At 34.5% G+C, this 27,205-nt stretch overlaps 2 pseudogenes; both read left to right on the forward strand.

The window, feature by feature from the left end:
* The first annotated feature begins 3,137 nt into the window (after positions 1–3,137).
* LOC100725932 (large ribosomal subunit protein eL6-like) lies at positions 3,138–4,015 on the forward strand (annotated as a pseudogene).
* A 20,248-nt stretch (positions 4,016–24,263) lies between these two features.
* LOC111757490 (U6 snRNA-associated Sm-like protein LSm6) lies at positions 24,264–24,527 on the forward strand (annotated as a pseudogene).
* Positions 24,528–27,205: the final 2,678 nt, after the last annotated feature.

Genomic DNA, 27,205 nt, shown 5'->3' on the forward strand with positions numbered 1-27,205 from the left:
GTATTCAAGCCATGAGTTTTTTAGGTGTTCCAATTGTAGCACTGGGATTGCATTTCCAATTGGTTTCTCTCAGCTTAGTTCATTCCTGGGTCAGCAGGGTATATCTCCCTCTGCTTAGGACTCCCCACACCGCACCATTCCTGGGATCCAAGCTGGCTATCTCAGAGAGCCTCTGTAGCTGCTGTTATCTATCTGCCATCTTTTTTCCCCCCAAAAAGAGAATTTCTGCAACAGGAACAAATATCTGCCTGCTATAGATAAGGGGTTAATACATAAAATATATATAAGGAATTCATAAAATATATATAAGGAATTCATAAAATATATATAAGGAATACTCAATAATAAGAAAATGAGTAATTCAAATAAAATTAGCAAAGGATATGAATATACATTTCTTCAAAGAACACCTATAAATGGGTAAGAACCATATGAAAAATTGGTCAACATCACTATTCATCAAGGAAATGAAAATTAATACCACGATGAGATATCACATCATACCTGTTATAATGACTATTATTAAAATTATGAACAGTAAGTTCTGGGAGAATGTGAAAACAGTGGATGCAATTCTTTCACTTTGGGTGGAAATGGTGGAAAGCAGTATTAAAATTTATCAGAAAAACTCAAAATAGAACTAGAATATGATCCAGAAATCTGACTTGTGATTATATATTCAAGGAAGTAAAATCAGTACGTTCAAAACATATCTGTGTTTCATGCTCCCACATTACAAACCTGTCCTCCAGTTCAGATAATCTATCCTTAGTTTCTTTCAAGCTGTTATGCGAGATTTCAGTAGAGTTTTTAGTTTCCTGGCAATCTCTTTGAATCTGCTTCATGTATTCTATGTTTTCTTTATTTTCTCCATCAAACAATTCTCCTCCCTTTTTATATATTCAAGGAAGTAAAATCAGTACGTTCAAAACATATCTGTATGCCTGTGTTTATTGCAACATTTTCCTCAATAGCTAAGCATTGACAGCAACTTTAATGGATGAAGAAATAAAGAAAAATTTTCACACACACACACACACACACACACACACTCTCTCTCTCTCTCTTTCTCTCTCTCTCTCTCTCTGAATAGTTTTTAAAAATAAGATGAAAATTCTGTCATGTGTAACACCATAGATGAAAGCCTGAACAACGTTATGTTAAGTGAAATAACTGAGGCACAAAAGGATAAATCCTGCACATTCTCATTTGCACTTGTACTCTGAAAAGATTAGATCACAGGAAAGGAGAATACAATAAATGCTATCACAAACTGGGAGGAAAAGGATGAGAGATTTTGAAGACATTTCTCAAAGTATGCAATAGTTGAATTAATCAGGGGATATAGGTTCCAGAACTCTGTCGTGCAATATGATGACTGTAGGAAAAAGAATACATTGTATTTTGGAAAATTCCTGTAAGAGTATGTTTTAAGTGTTCTTACCACAAAAAAAGACAAGTACATGAGGTAATACATATGTTAATTAGCTGACTTTAACCATCCCACAATGTAAACATATGTTAAAACATCAGATTGTATACCATAAACATAAAAATGTATATTTCTCAATTTAAAAAATAGACACTACTAATTTCAAATGTTGGTAAATGTGTGTGAGAAGATAAACTTGCTGTTGATGGAAATGTAGCACTGACTAAATTCACTATAGAATGACTAAATTCACTGTAAGTGAATTGAGCAGTTTCTGTTACAATTTTAAGTATGCATATACTTTCATCCAGTTATTTTATTTCTTCATTTATGTCAAAAATTAATATTCTCATGAATACCTTAAGTCTCTTTATAATATATTCTCGGCAAGTGTTTATAATGAAAAACATTTAAATGAAGTAAAAGTTTACCAACTATGGTTGGAAACAGGTAGAAGTGATGTATGTTTAAACAAACTATAGAAGGTGGCTTTTCTATGGAATACTGTGTTGTCCTAAAAATAAATAGACATGGTAATTTAATAACTGACATGTAGGAGTGAAAAGTTAACAGTTTTTAGTTTGATTACTGTTTATATTTTAAAAAATGCATATGTAAATATGTATGCACATAAATTTATTAAATGTATAGATTTTAATCTAATAATAGTTTTTACTCCCTGTTGTAGTTGTAAGGGGTTGCATGAACAACAATTATGTATCAGACACAGAATTTATAGTATTATTTTATGATGGCCTCCAGAGTTAAATACAAAGAAAGTGCAGGAAATCTGTCCACAACACAAAAGACTTAGAAAATCTAGCTGAGGGCCTGGATCTCATAGTAATGTCCTGCAGGACTGCAAGATGTAGACTCCATGACAGTGCTTCCTATGAGTCCAATTAGAGGTTTAGAGCCCATGACAATGACTCATACAAGTCTGTTTTACATATCTGTTTTGGGAAGACCCTAAGATCATCAGTGGAAGCTAGAAAGTCTATGCCAGGGGTTGAAGAATCTGTTCCAGTAGGTTGAGGATTCTACACTGGAGCCAAGAAGTGACACTCAAATAAGGACCAGGGCTCCCCTGAAAACTATGAGAGCGATGCTCAGGAACAATGAGTTCCCTAGCTTCTCCAATGATGAGAACAGCAAAGTACGTATCAGGAAGCCAGCTTGACAAACTTCTCCTGGAGATTAAACAGCACACATTTTCCCCTCCAGAGCCAGGAAGTGATGCTCCATGTAAGGATCAAAGCTCCCCCAAGATGAACCACATCCGTACTCAGCAACAAGTCATGAGCTACTCCAATGATAATGGCTGAATTAGGGAAGATGCTCCACAAGCTCCTTCAGGAGAACCAACAGCTCCAAATGACATGACCTACGAGAACTCACAACCCCACTCTTCCTCTCCACATCTCCTTTTATGCTGGCGGTATTCCTCAGGTGGGCCATCTACACTCAGCACCATGCTGATTTAATTCAACTGGTGTTAAATTGACCACTAGTTTTTAATCCACAACATTTCCATACAAGTAAATTATAGCTGAAGCATAATTGAAAGAAGACTAAAACTTTTTTCTATGTTTGTTTATTGCTCATTATGAGTAATAGTTTTCTATTATTTTATCTGTGGATTATCAATAGAAAACAAAATGCATACAAAAATAATTATGTATTCATCTCTTTCCCGTCTTGCAAGATGGCAGGCAAAAAAGCTGACAGACCAGATACTGAAGACAAGAAATCTGAAGCCAAGAAGGCTGGTGCTACTGATTTGGTTAAAAATGGTAATGTGAAGGCTAAAACATCCAAAGAAGGGCAGCCTCACTGAGGCAGAAACTCTGTCTTGCTTAGAGGAGTGGGTACACACTCCTGATTGCTATGTATTCCACAGAGGCTTTGTACAGAGGAGGTACTCAGCTGCTAAATCTATGGTTGAGAAGAAAAAGGAGTTTCTTTCTACTGTCACAAAACCAATTGGTGGTGACGAGAAGGGTGGTACCATGTAGTTAAACTTTGCAAAATGCCTAGACACTACCATGCTGAGGATGTACACCTAAACAGTTGAGCACAGCAAAAATCCTTTCACTCAACATGTAAAGGAATGGGCAGCTAGCATCACTTCTGGAACTGTCTTGATCATCCTCACTGGGCACCACAGACAGGAAAGGAGTGGTTTTCCTGAAGCAGCTGGTCAGTGGCTTGCTACTTGTGACTGGGCCTCTGAAACCTCTTAACTCTAATCTCACTTCTTTGTGTAGAATGCAACAGAAATTTATCATTGCCACCTCCACAAAAACTGGTATCAGCAATGTGAAAATCCCCAAACATCTTACTGATGCTTACTTCAAGAAGCAACTGCAAAGAAATCTTAGACACTAGATTTAGATACTAGATTTTAGATAAATCTAGTATCTAGAGACTTAGATACTAGATTTCAGAGCAGTCCTAGGTTGGTCAGAACATGGTAGACTCACAGATTTTACCAAAAACAAAGCTATTCTTCAGACCTGGCATTCCATACAATCATTTTTTGCTATGACAACTGGAATTTACACTCACAAATTGGTGTTCTAAATTTCTTACTAAGAGTCTAAATATCTGATATATTTTATTGTGTCTGTTACTATTTCGTTTTGAAAATATTCCTGCCCTTTTGGAGGGAGAGTTGACCCTGCTAGTATTTTGCCACTGCTGTGAAGCTGGGGCTGAGAGTGCACAGCTTGGGGTCATCATTCCTGGCTTTGGGTTTTTTCCTGGTGTCTGGCTTCTCAGTAGTTTTTCCCTACCCTGAAGCAATATGACGGAATGCCAATTTCTGTTGTCCCTGAAAAAGTTAGTGCTAACTGGATACAATGACAAACAACTGTGGTTTCTCTCACCACACATTCCTTCCTTTCATTTACTAAACATCCATTTCTCCCCCATCTCAATTTTCTGTCTCTCCCTTGCAGACATGGCTATTTCCTGGGGGTCTAAAATCTAAAGAACAGAAATGAGTATATATAAGATCATAACTTAAAAACTATAAATATGCACACTGCATATAACTCAGCTGATGCATTTTGATCATTGCATAGAAAAGGGTCTCACGGCCTGATGTAGAAATCCATTCTATGGATATTTGGCTTTCACTTATTTACCATTATATGCAGTATAATAAATGGATGCATACAAATAGAAAATATATAGAAAAAGATTTCTAGGTAATTGTTTTTTGCTGGGTCAGAGAATTTCTGCATTTTAACTTTGGTAGAGAAGACGCAGACTACCTCTAGGTGTTATACCAGTTTAGATGCCTGGTTACATACACAGACTTCCTGCATCAGTTTTATTGGTATGATTTACATATGGTAAAACTCACGCTAACTACAGTGCTGTGAAAGCACCATCAACAGAGTTTCCACCACCTGAGTTCCTCAGGATCTCTTACAGTTTTCTGACAACAGGACCAGATTGGCATTAACTTTTCAAGAATGTTAGAAAGTACGCAGCCTTTTGAGTCTGGATCTTTAGCACTACACCTTGAATTTTGTCATGTTTAATGAAACATGGTTTTTATTATTAAGTCACATCCAATATACTTATATATTGCTGTATCCTGAACCATAGTGAAAGAACTTTTGGGTCACTTACTCTTCCTAATGATGAATAAATCTACTTCAAACATTTGCAAAAATAGCATGCAGAAAATATAAATTATCCTTTGTATTTGTTTAATAAGCTATCATTTTCTGATTCATTGAGTACTCCCTTATACAACATGTATCTTTTCATTGTGTCTTTGTTACTTTCTAATTAGTAATTCATGTGTTTAAAAGTGTGATTTAGAAAAACATGATTTTGATTACTTATGAAAGGGCTCAATGTTAAGAAACCTGTACTTACTATTGAAATTATAATCTTGTATTCCCGACATGCATTTGATAAAATAACTGTCCATTTCTTACCGAGGTGATATTTGATAGAACTGATCTAATTTAGAAAGACACTGAATTTGGACATAAGCATCATTTTTCTCCTTATAAGGTCTTTCTTCACTGTGGAATCCACTTTAATTTCCTGCTTCAATGAAACTATATGCATTGAAATGAATGCTGATGTCTGTTCAGCATACAAATTCAATTACTTTGGATATATATCTAAAAGGAGAATGCTGGATCATATTGGTACCTTAATTTTTTGTTTTTGGAAAATTACTTTCCCACCAACAATATGCAATATTTTTTAAGGTTTTTCTTTTTTTTTTTTTTTTTACATTTTTCAAGTTTTCTACCTATGAACTATCCTCGTAATCTTATAATAATCCAAATTAAATTTACTTTGCTACTATTTTATGCTAGATTTGTAAATCATATCGACTCAATGGCAGATACCTTGAGGTCATTCAAAGCCACAGACTTAAGAAATACAACACCCTCACACTAACATTTTCTGAAGCATGAACTGTTTTGAATAATTGGAAATCTCAGTAGACCTTCATTTTATGTGCTGTTTCCTACCATTTATCATCCAAAAGCAACTGACTTAGTCAACCTTTCCAGGGACTGTATTTTGGCAGGAAAAGGTCAAATGTGGGGACAGAAAACAAAGTATAAAACAAACCACAGAGGATGTAGGAATTATGTCTCAGTCACACTGGAGAGAGTAGAAAATGCTTAGAGTGTCTTGTTTCTTTATTTTTCCCTGAAAAAAGATTCTTTCTATTGTGTTTCTTATTTAAATTAAATCATTCTTAGATTTAGAACCTATAGTAGTTTGAAAGCTTGCAGAATAAAATCTTTAATAGATGATTATAGTGTACATTGGATCTTAAAAACTAGGAAATAAATTTATATCAATTGTTAATTCTAATATTTTATGTCTGTATTATCATGCATTACTATATTGCATCAAGCATGAATTTCAGTTTTCTTTTTATGAGTCAATTTCACTGCAGCAGAATCCAGGCACAATATTTCCTAGGAATAAAAATAATCATATTTAATATTTTTATAAGTGATTATATGCTTAGTTCCAAGCACTTGAAACCTTAAAACCATAAGCATGTAATGGCTGAGCCATTGACATAAGAAAACAGATACTAACCATTTATCTCTCCCACTGAAGAATCAATACTAAAAACAAGATTATAAAGCTTGTTTGTGAATTTGTCTTAAAATGATTTAATCTAATGACAGTCTGAAAAGACTACACTTTACATTTTTGATAAAAATTCTGACAGACAGCATCTAGCGAAAACGTTATTTATAATCAGAGATGGTTGCAACCATTAAACAGATTTAGATTTTTTTTAGAAAGGGTAAATTGCTTAATTTCAGGGTGAAGAGTTTGCTTTTGAAGTGTTTTTAAATTTATCATTTCTCTCTGCTTCCCACTCCCCAGCTAAGGTTGTTCAGTTGCCCAACCCCACCGGCATGTGAGAATTCCATTCCCACAGTAAGCTTGCTATACAGCCTCTCCTTTTCTATCTAGTGCATATTCTTTTGTGGTTTAAAACCGAGAAAGCAAGTGTGAGAACATAAGAGTGTCTAGTAAAAGCCAGCATCACTGAATGAACTCATTAAAGCCAAGTGGGAATTACAGACTCCAAAAATTAAAGTATCTCAACATCTGTTAAAATTTAATCTGTGCTCTTCTTTGAAAAAAAAAAATCTGATCAATTCTCTGTGTAGTATCTCCAAAGAATAAACAAAGGAGCTTGATAAGTAAAATTAATCTGACAGATGGGTCAATAAATTAGGGTCTGGGGTAATTCCTGGAAAGTTGTCTTAATGTATTTTGAAAAGTAAATGTAAATGAAGACAATTCCCAAGCAACAGTATAGTGAAACTGAACAATTACATTTACCAATAAATAGTGTAAGAAGAGATAGAAAATAACTAAAACCAACTTATTTGTGAAGAGAAATCAAGCGGTATGTATTTTTGCAGCAACTATTTTAAATTATTAGGAAAGTGAAAAGTTTGTTATTAATTTTATTTAAATTTATTTATTTAAGATTAATTTCTTTCAAAGCGTTTTCCCTAAGAATAGGTATTATCAAATTGCCTTTTATTTTTCTCTTTTTTGTATGATTTTTGCAATTCACTTTTTCTCACAATGACAAAATACAATGCTTGTAGGATTTATCATAATGTGGGATTTGTATAAACCATCTATGATACATACACAAAAAGCATCACATATTCCAGGATTGCTGTAAACAGTACATTTAATTCTTACATCTAGGAGCAACTAAAGTCTTACTTCCTCAACTATAATTTATCATTTTTCTTTTGATAGTCTCCAGATGAAATTGTGATTTCTTTACCTCCTTCCTACAGTGGATTGTTAACCTTTCCATATGGCAGCAAATTTAAAAATAATAAGAAAAAAGTTCATGGCCAGTTTTCCATGCTTTGTGTGAGGAAATATGATTTTGTCGCTGAAGCCACTGTTTTGGTTAGGCCTGCCAGCGCAGGTGTCAATCATTAACAAGTCCGCGCGTGTGTGGCTGACTTCCACTAAACGGGGTCCTGACATGCCAGCTCCTTATGTCCTGAGCCCCAGCGTTATACCTTCACCTCTAGCAAAATACTCAAGGAAAGAGGGAAGCCCACAAAAGTCTCCTTCACCTACGATTTTATTCCCCATGATATCGGATACCGCAGATAAGGTTGTTTGGTGTCCGGTTTGCAGCCATCTGGTTTTGAGCTCCCAGACATAGATTCATCAAGTGTGTCTCACGTTTTTGTGGAAGCCATCTGGAAACATAAATACAAAGACCTTCGAGCTAATAGAAGAAGCTTTCCATGTGGAGACCTCCACTCCATTCAGTTTTAAGCAGATGCTCTTTCCACGCCTGCTGCTTCCCCAGTGGCCAGCTCCAGTGCTCACCTGTGTTGTAATGTTTAGGCGTCTAAATCCTTGGCAGAAGTTAAGATTTCTTGGAGACTTCATGTTCTTCCCACACACCCCATTCCTGTTAGCTCTCCCTTTGAGCCTCTTCTGTCCCTGTTCCTCTTCCTCACCAGAACTCCTCCTTGCAAGGTTTTCCTGGTCCTTACCTTACTTTGGGAAAAAGAGTAATACAGAGGATGCTGGCTTTAGATACAAGGTAGTTCCACATAGCATTTTACACAGGTGGTTCAATGTGCAACTACTTTTTTGATACAGGAGCTCGAACTCACAACTTCACACTTGCCAGGCAGGCGCTTGTGCCACTGAGCTAAATCCTCAGCCCTATAGCTGATTTTTAAAGTTATTACATTTTATTTTACAAATTCACTATATGCATATGGTAAAAACTGAAAACGGTACAAAAGAGTTCAGAATTAAAATTTCATTTTCCTCTCATCTTCGATATCTATTCATGTGTTGTTCCATTTTTTAGAGAAAAACTTTGCCCTCGGTTTCTTGTATACAGTACTTTTGAGAGATAAAAAGATACACATATCCAAGCATGTTAGGTTTGTGCTTGAAAGCTAGCATGCTACATACACTCTCTTGCCTTTTGCTTTTTAAAATTAGAGAAATATAATTCAGATGCAATATCGGTTTCATAGATTTAATTCTTTTTCATGGCTTCAGAGTATTTTGTTTTATAAGCATTATTTTTCAAAATGACCCATCTTTGATGATCATCATGTTTCTGATTTGCTGCTCAATGATTCAGTGACTGTTATTGAACACTTGTATACACAATAAAACCGGAAGACTAGAAGGAGGGTTACTCAATCAAAGGACTGCACATTTTAAATTTTGATAAAGATTGATGCATTTCTCACCTAAAAACCTCACCAATTTTTATTTGCAACAACCAGAGGCAAAAGAGCTTGGCTTCTCTCAATCTTACCAATATTCTGGATACATACTTTTTAGGAAAACTTTGGATCTTTGAAAATCTGAGCGTTGAAAATTGGTATTTCACTGCTGAGCTCTAAGAGAAAGAAACAAACTGCTCTTCCGAACAGTAGTTAAGCAACACAGAGTCATCCTCAGTCTTCGGGCTCCAGTCCTCAACAGTTCTGTGACTTCAGGGTCTTTCTTTTACTTCCATGAGCCTTATTTCCTTGATTTCAAATCAATAGTTTACTATGTGTAAGTACTATTACATACAAAGACCTCATCTTTAGAACAACACTGTAAACTAGCTATTAGACTCTTTATTCACAAATATTAAAAAACAAAGTTTCCCAGTATTTTAGATTGAGATGAAAGTACCACATTTTACAGGCTGTTGTGAGAACTAAATGATAAAGAGCATGTAAAGCGATTCGCAAGATGGATAATGATGCAAAGCTCATTAATACCGTTGTTCTCATTAACAAAGGCATCAGAGCTTTATAGAAATGGACATAAAAGAGCAGATCTTAGAAATATGTTTCATTGCCCTCTGCTGAACTTCTAAAAGTTCAAGTAGAGGCTGATACATTCTAGCCTCTACTTTTATAACTATTTCTTAGTTTAGTCCCTAAGTCGCAACAAGATTAATTTAAATTTTCAAATTTAAAAATTCGAATCACTAAAATTATTCGAGGATAGAGCTTCCTAAAAAATAAAAATGTAAAAAAAAAAGAAACATTAAATCTATTGATTTTTTCTCTTCTTTAAAGGATATGTTTAAGAAGCCTATACTCATATCCAGAAGTAGCAAATAATTTTTGTTCTTTTTGCTTTACTTACTTTGTATGTATGTAAATAACTCAGCATTACTTTTGAATACTTTTTTCTTCCTATTGTGACACTATTCCTGTTTTGTCCCTGCCAACTTGAAAGACATTCTGGTTGTGTTTTCATATTCATATATATTTCATTCTGTAATTTGTCGTTTACTGAACATATGAACCTTGAGATCTACATAGAGTTGTTTGCTCCTGTTATGACTAAATTTGTCTATAATTTATTCTGATATGTATTAGAGATTTAAGTAGTTTCCCAATTTAGTACTGTAAACGATGTTGTAATAAACTTCCTTGGGTACAGTTTCTTATTTTTGGAGCATATTTACCTAGGACACCTTGCTAGATTGTATAGAGCTTGCTTTTCAACTTTACCAGATATCACTAATTTTAAAATGATTAAATAATTTATGCTCCTGACATATATGACATTTCTGACGTCCCCATATTTTCTCCATCTCTAAGTATTATTGCTATATAATATCTATTAGTCTAATGAGTATCATGTTTAAATTTGTATTTTTCTGATTACTACTGGCCATAAAGTTCTCTACTATTTATTGTCTATTAAATTTCCCTTTTTCTGACTTATCATTTTCTATTAGATTTTTCAAATCTATTATAGTTCATACATGCCCAAGACACGAACTTTTTGAATATTGATTTGTTGTTATGTGTTTCATCTGATACTTTTAAGCCTATCTTTGTGTATTAATATTTTTTCTTTTCGGATATTTTAAATATTTATGTTTCTCAATCTTTCCTTTTTATTTTTGTATTTTGTTCATTTCTTAATCTAAAGTTCCAAGGTATTTTCTTCTTATTGTTATAATGTACATTTAGCTACTATTTTTTCCAGCAACCCACTTCACTTTTTTTCTGTAAATCTCAATCTTGTCAACTTAAACAGACAGATATTTTAGACAGAGAAATACTAGTCCCCAAGGACACGACAACATAGGCAGGGAAAACACCCTATTTCAAATAATAATGGCCAACTTAACTGAATTAAGTGTGGCATTAAAACAGTTAATACAATTATAAGGACACACAAAATGTTCAACTGATGAGGAAAATATACACATATTTGTGTTCATTATTGTTAACGAAAAATTTAATACCATAGGAGACTGGATAGTAGCTAATAATAAAAACTCACTAGGGACATCTATTTCCTTAAAAATTAAATATATATAAAAGTACAATAAATTAAGTATAATGGTCCAGGATTAAGTTTCTCGTTTCACAGATTTCTAATTGTGTGGTCTTTGCCACATCATTTTAACCTCTTGAATTTTCAGAATTACCATCTATGAAATGGCATCAGAATAAATCCTGCTCAGATTGCAACAGTTAAATGACATCATGGATGTAGAGTATGTACACAAAAATTGTGGTACAACCTGGAAGACAACAAGCACTGAATAAGTATGTTGTTATTATCTTAGTGTGGGAATTAATAATATTATAACTTTTAAATCTTGGTGTTTATTTGGGAGACCTAGAATTGATCCAATGTAGACCGTCAAGATAGATTAGATATAGAAAAACATTTAAAAATTGATAGAAATGTGGTTCTCCTATTCTTAAGCCAAAGGTATAATTGTATTTAATTAGTTTCTGAGGTGTTACTAAATTTTACAATATTAACTATAAATTAACTGTGAAATATATTTGTATCCATTTTATAGAAAATGAAAATAAGCCTATATACAGTATATAATACATGTTCAATCCACAGAATCCTAAGACAGCGCCAAGAACAAGGGAATTTCAGCGTGTTACCACATACTCCCCAATTTAACTTTCTGTTTTTCCTCAATGCCAGCTCCAGGCAAGACCACAGTTTTAAGTTATGCATGCAATGGGTGGGGAAAAAGGCAGGAGTAGGTGGGAAAGACTGATCTGGGTAGGAGGTAGGCTGATTGCCAGATTCCCCAGGGTGAAAGCTTTTTATTATAATTTAGTAGAAAGTCTTATGCCAAAAATGTTTCTGTAAATACATACAAATGTTGGTTCTTGCTGAAAAATGCAAATCAGATGGTTTCAATATTTTAAGCCTTACTTGGAATACCTTAAATAACAAGCACAAACATTTATGTGTGTACATATACACATTTAAATGTATGCCAAATTAGGCACATAGAAAATGTATTAGCAAATGGCATTAATAGGCCCCCACCAGCATCCTGACATCAGCCTGAAATGCAGATCAACTAGTGCAACCCTGGAAATGCTGCAGGAATTTTCATCACCACAGCAAGTATTCATTAGACCTTTCTTTAGGTTGTATTTAAACCATCACAGCCAAAAACAGACAAAAATAAACATCTGGTGTGTCTGGCTGCATTATTCCCATTCCAAAATATTAATCTTCTACTAAGAGGGCATCAAAACAATCTTGGGCAGATTAACTATGCCAGTGTGTGATCCAAAGTCTGGCTGTTGTATATCAAGTAGAGCTGACCTGATTCTTCTCCACTGGTGAGGCAGGTATTAGAGAAATGTTGGTACAAATTATCGAATTCTATTGGCCAAGCCAAATTTCTGCAGAACATTTAGATATTACTTGATTGGTATAGATGATAAATAGATACAATTTGCTTTAATAAAACTTTCCTGACATAGTCAAAATATTTTCTATGTGGTCAATTCCCTTCTAAATAATGAATTCTCGGGAATGAAAGACTGTTTTTTAACACTAGACTGAACTAACAAATTCTAAATATTTACAAATCCAACGCCATGGATGACAGATGTTGCATTTTGGTTGTATGGTAAAATCCCCTTTAAAATGGTTTTGTATTGCTTTTTATGGAGAAGTCAAGAAAATGTCAATTGTAATAGTAACAAGACTGCCATTATTATGTGGCTCAGACTTGGCTTTAAAATCTTTTTACAAAAAATACATAACAATAAACTCCCAAAGTAGCTTACATCATTAGGTAGCACCAGGGTGGTCAGAGAGCTAACTAGTGGCAAAAGTGGCAGATAATGTCAGGTCCTGTGTTAGCCTTAAGAACTGATCTGTTTTCCTATTGAGAAGGAGCTTAATCCAAAACTTAATAAAACGGCGCAGTATGGACCATGGTACACCTTTTGATTACTTAGAATGAGGTGCAAATGACCCTAAAGTTACTAAATGGTTGATGTAACCATCTCACAATTTGACTTTGGTCAAGAGTGTTGCACGGAAGCACTTGAATTGTTTAGAAACTCTCACTGTTACAAGTGGAAAACAGTTCATGTGCATATTTTAGTAAAGCAGTACAATTAGCTCTGTAACTGTTCTTCAGAACCTCAGAATGGTAAGTGAAAGATCAATTAATTCATTCATTTACACTATTATTTTATCAAGTCCGAGGCTAGGTGATAGAGATGAATAAGGTTTACCTCCTGCCCTGAAAAAGCTTGCAATCTAGTGAAGTGAAGTGGGACAGAATATACTGACAGACATCCAGGAACTATACATACGTGTATAGTGAAGGCACTTAGAGGTCTTACAATGCTTTGGTACCAAAGTCTGTGGAATGTTACTGAATGCTAAAATTGGATGTAACATTTACCCAGTTAACAGTAGGAGAACTGGTATGCCACTGTTGCCATTGGTCAGCAAACTAACTCTGGAAGAAGTTCATGATATGAACAAACCATCTGGATATAGACTTGATATGAATAAACCCATCTAGACATAGACTTGAAGAAAGATGAAGACAAACAGAAAAGAAAGCTATAGTCCTGAGCTCAGAGCTCAGGTTTGAGGGAGAAATCAAGGCCACGGTTGATCTGCCAGCAATTCTCATTTCTTAGACACAGGAAAATAGTTGGGAAGTCTGAGACGGACACAGAAATGATATGGGCATGATATGTAATATGCATAAGAGGCCTCTTTGAAGGTATATGGATTAATTTTATTATTATGTATGTTACATATAATATGATATACATTATAATTATTATTGTGAGAGACTGAAGCTGAGATATTGCTGTAGAGAAGGCTCTAGATTATTTGTAGGAAGGGCAAATTCATTGAGCTGACTTGGCTAACAAATGATATTCACCTCCATCTTCAAGTGAACCGAAGGCCAAAGAGCTCCTACTTACAAGGGGACCCTAGAAAAGTAATTTTTCTCTTATGTTACACTTTAGAATTCCCTGGGGAATCAAACATCAATACAAAAATCTGAGAACTAGAGACTTTGAATTAACTCCGTGGGGGGTTAACTGGTATGTTTTTATTTTTATTTATTTATTTCTATTTTTTTGTTACTGGGGATTAAACTCACGACCTCATAATTGCCAGGCAGGTGCTTACACTGCTGAGCTAAATTCCCAGCCCAATTGATATGTTTTTAATGAATAAATTTCACTTTAAAAAATGTTTTAGATTCACAACAACAATGAATGGAAAATACAGAAAATTTTTATATACCCTTATTCCCACTCACGTAAAACTTTCCCTACCATCAACATCCAGCACCAGAATGGTACATTGGTTACATCTGATGAAGCTACACATCATTATCATCCTGAATCCTTAGTTTAGATGCAGGTTTATGAATTGTACATCTTATGATTTGGACAAGTATATAATGACATGCTAACACTGTGTGACTGTGTAGAATGGTAGTATTGCTTTACGGCTCCCTTGGTAAAGCCTTGCAGTAGCAGAAAGGAGTCACAAAGATAGAAGCTGCCATATAGCACTGCCCACAAAATTACTTCAGGTCCCTCCACCTCCAGGAACTTTAACTTTATGAAAAAGCCGAAGAATGTTCTAAAACTATCCTGTCTAGTAGAGGAAGTACTAACCTTCTAGAAAAATGTCTTGGTTTGAGGGGAAGGCAGGGGAAAGCCTGCAGCAGATGAGCTGTTCCCACAGTGACTGACTAGAAAGTGGATGGCAGGAATTCATAGATAACATACTGATGTATCACCACGCAAGCAGGTTTCCAGAACTCTGACAACCTTAAATTTTCAAAGTCTCTTGCCTTGAACAAGGTATCTGATCTTTTTGAGTGTCAACTTCTTTGAGAAATGGAGATGATAATATCTAACGAGGGGTTACTATGAGAATGAAAGCCATTACATATATCCAGCTTAGCATATGCTTGTAATTTGTGGAGGATACATAATTATTAGTAGTGGTAAGTATAGAGGAGCACAGACAATTTTAGTGGCATAATATGGATCAATGAATAGTATTCAAGAAGAGGGAATGCACTGGTAGTGAAATGGTCAGGAAAGATTTCTTCGGATTTTAAACAGTTTGTTCAGCTTTGTAAAGAAGAAAGAGAAGAGGAGGAAGAGGAGGATAGGACTGGTGTATTTGAGGGAGACATGATTGAAGACACGGCAAGAGATAGCAGACTCTGTGTACAGTCAGAGAGAAGGGGTTTCAGAGCATATTTGGGAGGCTAGTTCAGAGGATAAACATAGAAAGCTTACAGCTGTCAGATAAATGAGAAACCCCACCACCACCACCGTAAAAAGACCATGTTGTAAACATGACAGACACCTAGTGGCCCTCTGAAATGATTGTAGTGATGGTCATCCTATGAATCTGTGATTTCCCCCCAAACTTCTTATCCCTCCATTTTTTCCTGAATTTGTCATAACCCTCAACTCTCATGGGCATATTAGCTAGGAAGGGACATCTCATTTTATGCATGAAAAGAAATGATTTGTGACAATCTGTTAACCACCAAAAAGTCATTTCTTTATCGTGTTAAACAAAGTTAATACAAACTCCTGCAAGATAAATCCTTATTCTCTAAGGTAAAATGTTATTTATGTACATTTTGTGACCAAAATCCACTGAAATTAATTAGCCAATAAAAAGAGTTTACTGTTGGTGCAGAGTGTGTGGCCTGAGAATCAAAGTGTGAACCAAGGATACTATCATTTTCAAAAATCTTCAAGAATTAGGTGTACTTTAGTACCAGTAGGTGTCACTGCAGGCATTAAACACAGTGTGTTTCCAGGGAACTTTGTCCCATAAATGTTGATGTAATTTAATAGGTAGAACATAGTTATGATAGGCAAAAAGGATATTTATTCTGAAAAGCAATATATTTTACAATAGCCATGAACTTGTAAAAACATTGACTTAAGCAAGCTAAAGTGTATGGTTTAAATGGGCTTACTTAACACAATGGACGGCACAAGGTAATAGAATCTTACAGCGTTTGAAATATATACAGAGAGTTTTTTTGGGTAAGAGAAGCTTTGCTTTTCAGTTATTCTACAGAATCCGATTCATAGGACAAATTTAATGAGAATTTATAGGCCCAGTTGCTAGCTGCTAAATCTTTGTGCAACTGACACTGTTTCCTTATAATATTCTTGTAAGTTTTGTGAGAGAAAAGAAGGAAATACATTTGTTATTGTCTTTTGAGTTTCCTCTGACCTTTTAAATGTACAATATCTAGGATCAGGGAGATAAATTTACTAAGTCTTTTATAGAAGCACACGTTAATGGCATCTTGGCATCCTACCCAGGGAAATATTGGCCCCCAAAACCCAGGGATGTTTGTTTCAGTTCTGCTAGGTTTCAGCCTTGATTCACTGGGACAGTCCTTCCTGCACTGCTGAGATGAACCTTGTTCAACGTATTCTCATAGAAATATCTGTACTTGGAAATTCATTTGCCTGCTGGAGGTGTTGGTGGTTCTTATTTATGCATAATTTAAGTGTGAGGTGTGTGAATGTGCCCCTAGCGACTGTTTCATTAGCTTCATTTTACAAATTGAAACTGACGGTGGTGATTATGGAGCTTTCCAAGGGTGACGTGGGGGCAATCTAATTCACCTAAGCTGTTCAAAGGTGAACTCAATCTTTTCAATCATAAATTAAATATGTTGCAGTTTTCAACTCAGAAATATCATACATTACATGTCCATAGACATTAAGAGATTTTCTGCCCTGGCCTACCTCCATTGATATACCCAAGAATAACCTAAGAATCTCAGACACCTTGGTAACATCTAAAATATTTTAGAAATACCACATTTTCTTTTTCTTGTGCATGCTATCAAGAACTAGGTAAGCCCCTTGCCTTTGTATTTAGATTCATCTATGAGAGTCTTTTTGACTTGTTAGGTTCCTGAACTGTCGTGATGTGATCAGGGTTTCTCAAAAAAAATATATTATAGACGTAACATGGGAGGTCCATTATAAAACAACACTAGTAAATGTCATATACTTCTGTAACACAATAATACTTCCATATTGATGAAAAGAGAGACGCACTGCTCTCTACAAAGCTTGCATGATAGACCTTATAACAGAGACACAAGAAATAGAATAAAATATATATCAACCAACTGCATGAAATCAGAACCACTGTAAGTATAGTACTTTGACTGCATTCATATGAGAAATTGGAAGCACAGCAGTTGTCCAAGGCCAGTCTTCCATGTCTTCCAATATTTAATAGTGTTTAAAGAGAAATCAGTATTCTTCTATCACATAATACTGATACCAACTTCATTCTTTTCACTTTAATTTATTTCAGTTGAATGCCTTTGGTTTTACTGAAGACTTAGAGAGGAAGTAGTTTTGAACATTAAATCTGTAAAAAATAAGATTATTGAGATGTATTATTATTTTTCAGGGACCCCAATTTTCAAACTTTGAGTCAGCTATCACTTGCTTTTTCTGAGGTCTTTATGATTTTTAATTTAACTTTTAAAATGGTAAACTGTTTAATAACTAGAATTCTTGATCCTTCCAAATCTTTCAAATTTTGGCCACTAAAAATATAGAGCCAAAATTATGGTCCTATTACAAGTGATGGACTTATGGTTTGGATTTTTATAATAATAATACTCCTGTTTTTCTTTTTCAAACTTACTTTTTCTCATATTGTTATATGATATGTATCCTTAGAGGCTCTGAGACTTTGGAGAACAAAATGAAGGGAAGTAACAATAAATTAAAATATAGCAAAAATAAATAGAACAGGTTCCAGAATAAACCCATATAACACTTAAAATATACATAGCTAACCACATCCTGACCCCTACAATTTACAATAAAGGTATGAGAAAAAGATACCTCTCTGCTCATTAAAAGGAAGAATAAATCGCACCAAGATCCTGCCACCATACCTATATTTTTGTATTATGTAATATTGTTCTTAGATTTCATTGTTTAGTTGTGCAAAATAGTAAAAAATATCAGGCAGTAATTATATTTTCTATCTTGTTTGAAAGTCATAATGTTAGTACCTTCTCAATTCAAAATAAAAGCATGGATTAAATAAGGTAAGCAACCTCTTGAGATGGGAATAAGAACCGGGATTTGAGAAGTAGGCATAAATATTTTGAGTTATTATGAGGCCAATAAACAGAAATAATAATTGAGAGTGTAAATGAATGCATCTTTGAATTATAAAAGCAAAGAACATGATTTTTAAAAATATTTATTTTTATTAGGACATGTTTACAGTACATAATGGTTGCATTCATCATGGGGAGTTCATCCATTGATTAAAACATTTTAATCCCTCCCTGCTCCATCACTTGGTCCCATTTCCATTTGCAAAAGATCTATCTCCCTGTTAGCTTGATCTTTACTTCATTTGTTCCTTTGTTTTCTCATATAAGCAAACCAAGTGATGTTTAAACTGTGTGTCTGATTTATTTGACTTAATGTGATGATCTCCAGTTGAATCCATTTTCCTACAAATAACTCAAATTTGTCTTTCTTTATAACAGAATAGTACATCATTGCGTATAAATTCCAGTTTCTTTATCTTTCATTTGTTGAAGAGCATCTGAGCTGCTTCCAAACCAAATTTACCTATTGTGAGTTGTGCTGTTATAAACGTGGTTATACATGTATTACTTAAAACCATATCTGTAACTCTTTCTTGGAAAGATACCTAGAAGGGGAATAGCGTAGTTGGATGGAATTTCTCTTTTTATTTTTTGAGGACTTACATATTGATTTCCATAGTGGTTGTACCAGTTTACATTCCCACCAAACGGTTCTCTTTTCCCTGCAGCCTCTCTGGCATTTGTTATTATCTGGTTTCTTGATGATAACAGTTCTTTCTGGAATTTGCATTTATATAAATCATCAGAGATAGTGAACATTTTTAAAATTTAATTATTGCCCATTTTTATTTCTTCTGAAAAGTGTTCAATTCACTTGCCGACATTTTTTAATTGGGTCTTTTACTCTAGGAGATCTTATTTTAAGTTATTCATATATTCTCTATCTTAGTCCTCTGTCCAAAGAATAGCTGACAGGTTTTTCTCATTCAGTGTACATTATTGAACCAAAAATGAGTCACTTTCCTAGCCTCATAATATGATTTGCTGGTGCACATGGAGAACACATTGAATAGAGGAGATGAAGGCTGATCTATTTGGATGGATAATAATGACTAGACATTGAGTTAATACAAAGAAAAGTGACTGAAGTCTTTTCCAAGTCATGGTCTTGCTATTTGATTTTGAACTCAAGAGAATTTTGTAAAAACACAGTAAATCCAAGACAGGAAATTAATCTTCATTTATAAAACATTTGGATGGTTTTGGGAATGGGAAAGGCATTGTTAAAAAAGTAAAACATTTTGTTCATTTTAATAACAGAATGAACAGTAAGAATAATGGATAAGTAAGTTCTTCAAATTGAATGCTAATTTGATATTTATCCTCCACTGATACTTTGAATGACTGATTAATAGGATTGTAGTCTCAATAATATTAAACAATCATTTTATATTTTTTGTCTTTGTTTTACAAATTTTCTGTAATTTTTAAACCAGTCTATATAGATTTTTTTGAAAAGATAATATTTTTAAGAAATGAACTTGAAAAGATCAAGTTAAATTATAAAACAGTACAAAGGAGTAGCATAAATGGAGATGTGAGAATTTTATCCAAAATAATATGCCTCCATTTTTAAAATTTCTTAGAGTAGTACTAAGAAATATGGATAAAAGCATGTGTTTGTTATTTATTTTAAATGCAGGTTTTGGCTGCATCTTTTTGATATATGAATGAGTTTAGTCACTGCAACTTGGCATATAAAAGGAGCAGCAAGCATTCATTTGATTTGAAAGCTATATGTTTTCAAAATGACTACCTTAAATTTTGTTTTATAAATGAAGGAAAAGTGTCCACTCTAAAAGTTACCAAGACATATTTATTCTCTGAACAGTAACAAAGTTAAGCTTCTGTTTCTCTCATCTCTTATAGTCTCACAGTTTAGTTTCAACTATGAGATAATTATATTTTAAAAATTTATGTGTTCACAATGTGATATTTAAAGTTTAACCACAGTTTAGCTGTATTAGAATACTGCATCAATAAGTAGATGGACATCGATTCGGACTTTTACTATCCAATTACTAAATATGCACTCGGGATAATTACTTTATTTCTCTGGTTAAGGATTTTTCTCTTCATGAGGCTATTTTGAGAACCAAATGAGAAAACTTATGGAAAATGCTTGGCAATTTTAAATGCTGCAACAAATGGTAATTTTTTTCTGTTACTTTCTTAGCTATAATTGCCACAGTGAGCCCTGTCTTTCTAATTGAGTCTCATCATATTGGTGAGAGATTTCATTGATACCAGTATAAATGTCAAACCTGATGACAATTTTATTATGCGCCATGCCTTTTTTAAATAATTTTTTTTTATTTTGAAGAGAATAAAACCAAGCAAAAATAAAACAGAATAAAGCCAATCAAAACAAAATGGTATGTCATATAGGATTTCAAAAAAAGACAATAGGAAAGCAATAATGGATACCATATATCTCTTGTTGCCTTCAAAATAACTGCCCATACCATCAGACGTAGGAAAATCAAACAAAACAGAACAAAATAGAATGAATAAAAACAAAACAATGAATGCAATGTGGGGCTTCAAAACAAGATAATACTAAATCCAAAATAGCTACCTTAATGTATCTTGTTATCTTTGAAATAGCTGCCCTTGCCATCAGATATAAGATCCAATAAGATAAAACAGCATAAAACCAAACCAATCAAAACAATGAAAATAATACAGGATTTTAAAACAAGATAATAGGGAATTAGCAATGGCTACCACCTTCAGAAGGAGATCCTCATAGATGCTGTACTGTGGATTGTTATCCTCTAAATAGATGATAAGATTACTGATTGAGGCCTACAAAGTCAATGAAACACTACACACTGCAAGCGTCAAATTGTATTTTGCTTCAATAGCTATCATCTCATCTTGTGTTTCTCTGAATCAGCCAGTGGCTCATGGTGGGTGGGGAGGGATCCTTGGCTCTTCTTGTCTCCCAGGCCTCACAATGGGGGGGACTGGTGTCTGGTTCTCTTCCCCATGGCCTACACATGACACTGACTCACAGGCAGGGTCTGGCTTCTTGTTCTCCTCCTTGCAGCCCGTGAATCTATTCTTCATATCTTGTGTACATTTAGCATTAAATGGTAAGTAAAACATGTATAAACTTGGAATAAAACATTTGCTCATATTCAGTTACTTAGTAAAAATTATGATTTCCTGGAATTCAAAATGTATGAACTATAATTTAATTCTGAGGCTTTTTATTGTTCTCTAATTTTCCTGAATCTACTTCTTTAGATGTAAAATCAGAGAAAGAGTATAACATACTTCTGTCATATGTGTTAAAGAAAACATTGTATTTCTGGTTATGTGCAATCAATCTGATAATTGATAATAAACTAATTATTAAACTTTTAATATTGAAATACTAGTATTTAAATTAATCATTTTTTAGAAAAGCAACATCTACTTTAAAGACTGATTCTGTTTTAGTATTTTAAGAAGCAGCACTGTACATAGCTTTTGTACGCTTTTCATTACTACTTCTAAGGCTATTTAAATGAACAGAAGTAGATATCGCTTCAGTTGTATGGCACAAAAGGGATAGAATCATTGCTTATTTTTGTTGTTCAATGGTTCTAAGAACTCACAAAATCATTGGAAAGGATGAGACAGTAGATTCACAGCAGGATGCTGTATTTTAAGAATGTAAGGACATCATAAAGATCATGCCAAGTGAAAGAAATGGTATTTCTGGTCCCATTAATCTTAAACTTAACCTCTCCTATTAATTTCAAGTCCAAGGAATTTAGCTAATATATTTTCCATTGATGGGTACTCTAAATCACTTTCATATGTATGTTATGATGAGGACACTGGTCCTGGGAAAGTTAGAGAGCTGTGCTGTTACATGAAGAAAGCCTTTTATTTCTCCATTTTTAAAGGAAGATGATGAGGCAGAGAACTTAGGTCAGTGTATTTTTATTTTTTGCTCTTCCTTCAAAGCTAATCAATTGTTAAAAATCAGAACTATGGTGCCTGTATCCACCAGACAACAAACATGCTTAAAATGAACAAAATTCGATAAAGAGCGTTCCTGGATCTTCATCACTACCACCACCCCTGAATATAACTTCATCCCTGCAACCCGGCTGCACAGGGCTCTTTCCACTCCACTGCCAGCTCTAAAATCACAACATGATCTCCAAGGCCCCTTCTGGGTCCGTATTTTTTATGAATTGATTCACCTATACATAATTTTTCAAATGTTTCAACAAAAGCTTGTTGAGTCAATGTAAAATGAATATGCAGATGTTTGCACCATATGGCTAAACATTTGGATAGTTCAACTAAAATTTTTCAGTTTTTAAAGGTGTTTAATTTTTTGAAGATGCTGGCTGCATTGCAAATTCTGCTTTAACTCTAGAAAGGTAGAATGTTAATAAGTTCTCTCTAAATAAAACTACTCTCCTGACCCACACAGAATAAACAGAGCAGAAAATTCAAGCTACTTTTCATTGTCTTTTAATAGCAAACTAATATTACAGGATTGGCGCTGTTAATTGTCAGATTTCTGCACATCTGCTTTCTCTATTTATTACTCATCATTGTCATAATGTAACCATAGAAATACAAACCTGGTTTTTATTAACAAAATTAGAGAAAACTGTGCCATAATAAGGAGGTAGCCCACCTCAAACTTAACAGTAGTTGTAAGGCTCAAATACCTTCAAGGCTTTTTCCTTTATGTTGAAGTTCTTTTTCTGGTACACATAAACAGGCCTGCATACCGAAAACATGTAGTCACTGACTACATTCACTAGATGAGAATTGGGCCCACAGCCATACCACCAACAGACTAAGAACTTGCCAAAACTCACAAAGAAGAGTCAGGCCAGCTTTTCTCCGGCTAAATTAACTCTGAAATATCAGCTCAGGATTGTAACAGGGTGTTGGAGTACATTATCTAACATATACTCAGATTCTAAGGTTCCAGTCTGAAAGGTATCACAGTGGCCTCAGGTTTTGCAACACTAATATCTTTCTTATTTTTTTTTTTTTGTTTGTTTTTTTGTTTTTGGTACCAGGGATCGAACTCACAACCTCGCACTTGCCAGACAGGAGCTTACGCCACTGAGCTTAATCCCCAGCCATTTTTTTCTTTTCTTTTTCCTCTTCTCTTCTCTTCTCTTCTCTTCTCTTCTCTTCTCTTCTCTTCTCTTCTCTTCTCTTCTCTTCTCTTCTCTTCTCTTCTCTCCTTTTCTCTCTCTCTCTCTCTCTCTCTCTCTCTCTCTCTCTCTCTCTCTCTCTCTTTCTCTTTCTCTGTCTCACACTCTCTGTCTCTTTCTTTCCTTCTTAGGAGCAATCTAATTTTATGTAACTTGTTTTGACACAGGGGCATCTTTATTCTGGATTGTTTCACCCTATCTGCAGATTCTTTTTAACATGTTTTCTTAAAATTTATTTGAATTTGCTTAAGTTACCAAATCCTCAGGTCTTTTTTTTTTCCTGTGATATTTGTTTTATTCTCTACCTAGACCATCTTCTTACTCCAAAAGACATCATGCCATCAGGAAGATTCGTAGCTATAAAGCTTTCACCAAGGTTCATTTTCTTACCTTTAGTCCTTTGCACCTTATTCTTCCAGTCATTAACATGAGACCTACTCAAATTAATGAGAATCTACACTTAACACACTTAACACATTCTAGATCATTTCAGAAACCGAAATGCAGGGTAGGGTTCTGGGTCCCGGCCACAAGATGAGGAACCTGGGGCCATGAGACGTGAAATGATGTCACACAGCTAATCAGGTAGCAGAACTGCAATTAGAACTCAGGTTTCCTGCATCCCAAGATTGTTCAAATGGGTCTACAGAAGCGAACCCCTAGTGACTTCTTAAAGCAAATCATCATCAGAAGGCCAATTGTGGTCAAACTAAATTCAGAAGAGGATTATGGAGGGGTCCTGGCTTGCCCAGATGTCTATATGAATATATCTTTCGAACAGACAGAAGCGTATGTAAATGGACAACTGAAGAATAAGTATGGGGATGTATTTATTTGAGGAAACAATATAGTCCAGTGTATAAGTACACAGAACCAAGAAAGCAATTCTCTTCATATTTGAAATTTTTTTAAATGAAATGTTTTCTATTTTTGGTCCTTTTGTGATGTAAGTTGTCCTGCTTTCATAATAGTTGGTGGTTTTTCACTGACATGTGAGTAAAGTGAAAGTATAAAATTCTGGATTAAATTATGAAGAGTTTTTCACATTTAAAAACACTTACATGCACAAATTACATTCACATGTGAGTTGCCAATATTGATGCCACAGAGGTGGCCCTTCCATCATGCTGAATTTCCTCAAATTTGGCAGTCTTGAACTTCACTGATGGGATCATTTAGCTCTATTAATTCATCAACTATATGATTCGTGCCATTTTCACCACCACTGGCCCATATTCAATCATTTTACCGGGAGGAACAATCTTTAGATTATCCAGTACCTCCATTCCAAGCCTTTCCGCGATTAACTCTGTCTTTCTGTAAACAGTTCAGCCACACAAATTAGCATATTGCTAGAAATCTTGGTGTGGTGGACAGAGGAATGTGATATGCACATTCTAAGCCTGTGGATATGTAAGTATGTAAGTACCTACTGTAGATTTTGCAGATGGAAGAACCCTGTGAGTTATCCTTGTGGGCCCAATTTTACCACTTTGTAATAATGAAGAATCTTCCAACTACAGTCAGAGAGACACAGACAGAAAATAAGATTAGGGAGATGCGACTTTGTAAGCTTTAAGCCTGAGGAAGGCTGCCATAACGGCCTGAATAAGGAAACGGGAGCCTCTAGCCTCTAGAGAAACAAAGCCCAGCCAACATCTTGATGGTATTCAAGCGAGACTCGTCAGACTTCTGATCTACATAAGCTTCAGATAATATTTTTGAGTAATTTAAACTATTAAAAATTGGCAGATTATGACAACAGAAATAGAAAATTAATACACCTGGGTTCAAATTCCAGATTTTACTAAAATAACCATAAATCAAGGAAACTAGAACATAAAATTATTAAAGCTCCCTTTTAGTGGCAAAATTACTATCTTTTTTCAGAGATAAGATATTATTCAATTACTTTACTAAATAAATGTGTACTCTTATGCTGATCGATGTTATCCTATAAACTAAGATTTCAAGTATGAGTGAAAGAAAAACCTTTAAAGGACATTTAAGTCCACCATTTAAGTAAAATCACTTAAATCTATGTAGAGAGATATTTAAAGCCAATGAATAAGTGCCTTTACATATGAGCTGCTAAATGAAGATTTGTTGGTTAAATCCCATTTAACATAAAAAAAAATAAGACTCAAAGATATGATCTACACAGCAATAGCTAGCTATATAGCTAACTATTCATTCAATAGTTATTAAATACTTTCTATCATCCAGTTATTAATAGTTAATGATGGGCACAGACCTTTATGTCTATTGCTGAAGTAAAATAGAACTGTATGCAGAAACATAGAATTATAACCTCTGGCCAGCACGAGGCTTTGAGGATATCAAAACGAGGCCTGAAACAGGGGGCAGAGACTTTTAGGAAAGAGAAGTCAAAGACCTGAAGTGAAGAAACCACTGAAGAAAATTTCACACAATTAATAGTCTGTGTTTAAAGTTGGCCTTTACAGCTTCACGTAATCAAACTGGAAGTTTAGTCTGACAAATACTATATGTGGGACGTGATGTGACAAATACAGTGTAGCTTATGTCAGTAACAGTCTCTGTTTTTCTGGAGCTTACTGTTGCACTGCTCCTCAGGGAATACAGACACATAAGAGATAGTTAGGAACGGAATATTTGCCAAAAAGCCACATATATAAAGAGGGCTTTACTTAAGAATCAGTGTGGGTTTTTGGAAGAAGTGTTATTTACAATGAGAGCCAATGGACGAGGTAAAGAAGGTAGAGAACATTTGTTTTAGCAAATATCTTTCCTAAAATACTTCTCTGAGTGATGACTTTTGCAATGAATCAGCATGCCATTTACATTACTTAAGACATTCTGAATGCAAGAATCATAATAAATCCAAGCAAATGTAACTTTTATTCTCCAAGAAGTTTAAATGTAGGGGATACCAGAGTTGATGGTTTTTAACAGTTTACCAAAGTTGTCAGGGATTAACGATGATTTTTACCTTTTTAATCAACCATCCCCAGCAGGTTGGTCTTGCTCCTCAGACCTATGCCGTCATTTCTGTAAGATTTCTGCTTGAATTTAAGATGCATGATATTTTTCCAAAGGCAGGAAGGGAATGGAGCGTAGTCATTTAATGTGCATCTTTCCACTAGGAAAAAAAAAATTCCTTCTCAGAAGAAATTTGTTCTCCACCTCTCTCCTAAGGACATTTTCTGTCCCATGGAGATCTATTGCCAGTCTTTCAGAGAATATAAGATACAAGTAAACATAGAACTTGGAGGTATCTAACTATAGTACAACAAAAAATAGCTTCCTATAGTATCAAGTATAATTCTAAGATCAGTATTATTACTCTCTCCATTCAACCACACAATAAGGTTGAGGGTACAGTTACTTGGCTCCTAAGAACTTCTGGGTTTCTCACTGCATGTGTTTTACTAAGTACTGAACTTCAGGCAGATTACGAAAATCTCATATGCTCACTCTTGTGTATACTTACTTGGTGCATATCATTTGTACAATTCATTTGCTAATTCAATAGTAAACCGAAATGCAGGCAAACTTGAACCTAGTTGGCTGTAACTTGGATAAATGTTCCCCTAAGGC

The sequence above is a fragment of the Cavia porcellus genome, unplaced genomic scaffold (genome assembly GCF_034190915.1).
Source record: "Cavia porcellus strain 051 isolate PalLab524CR breed Dunkin Hartley unplaced genomic scaffold, mCavPor4.1 scaffold_1, whole genome shotgun sequence".
Lineage (NCBI taxonomy): Eukaryota > Metazoa > Chordata > Mammalia > Rodentia > Caviidae > Cavia > Cavia porcellus.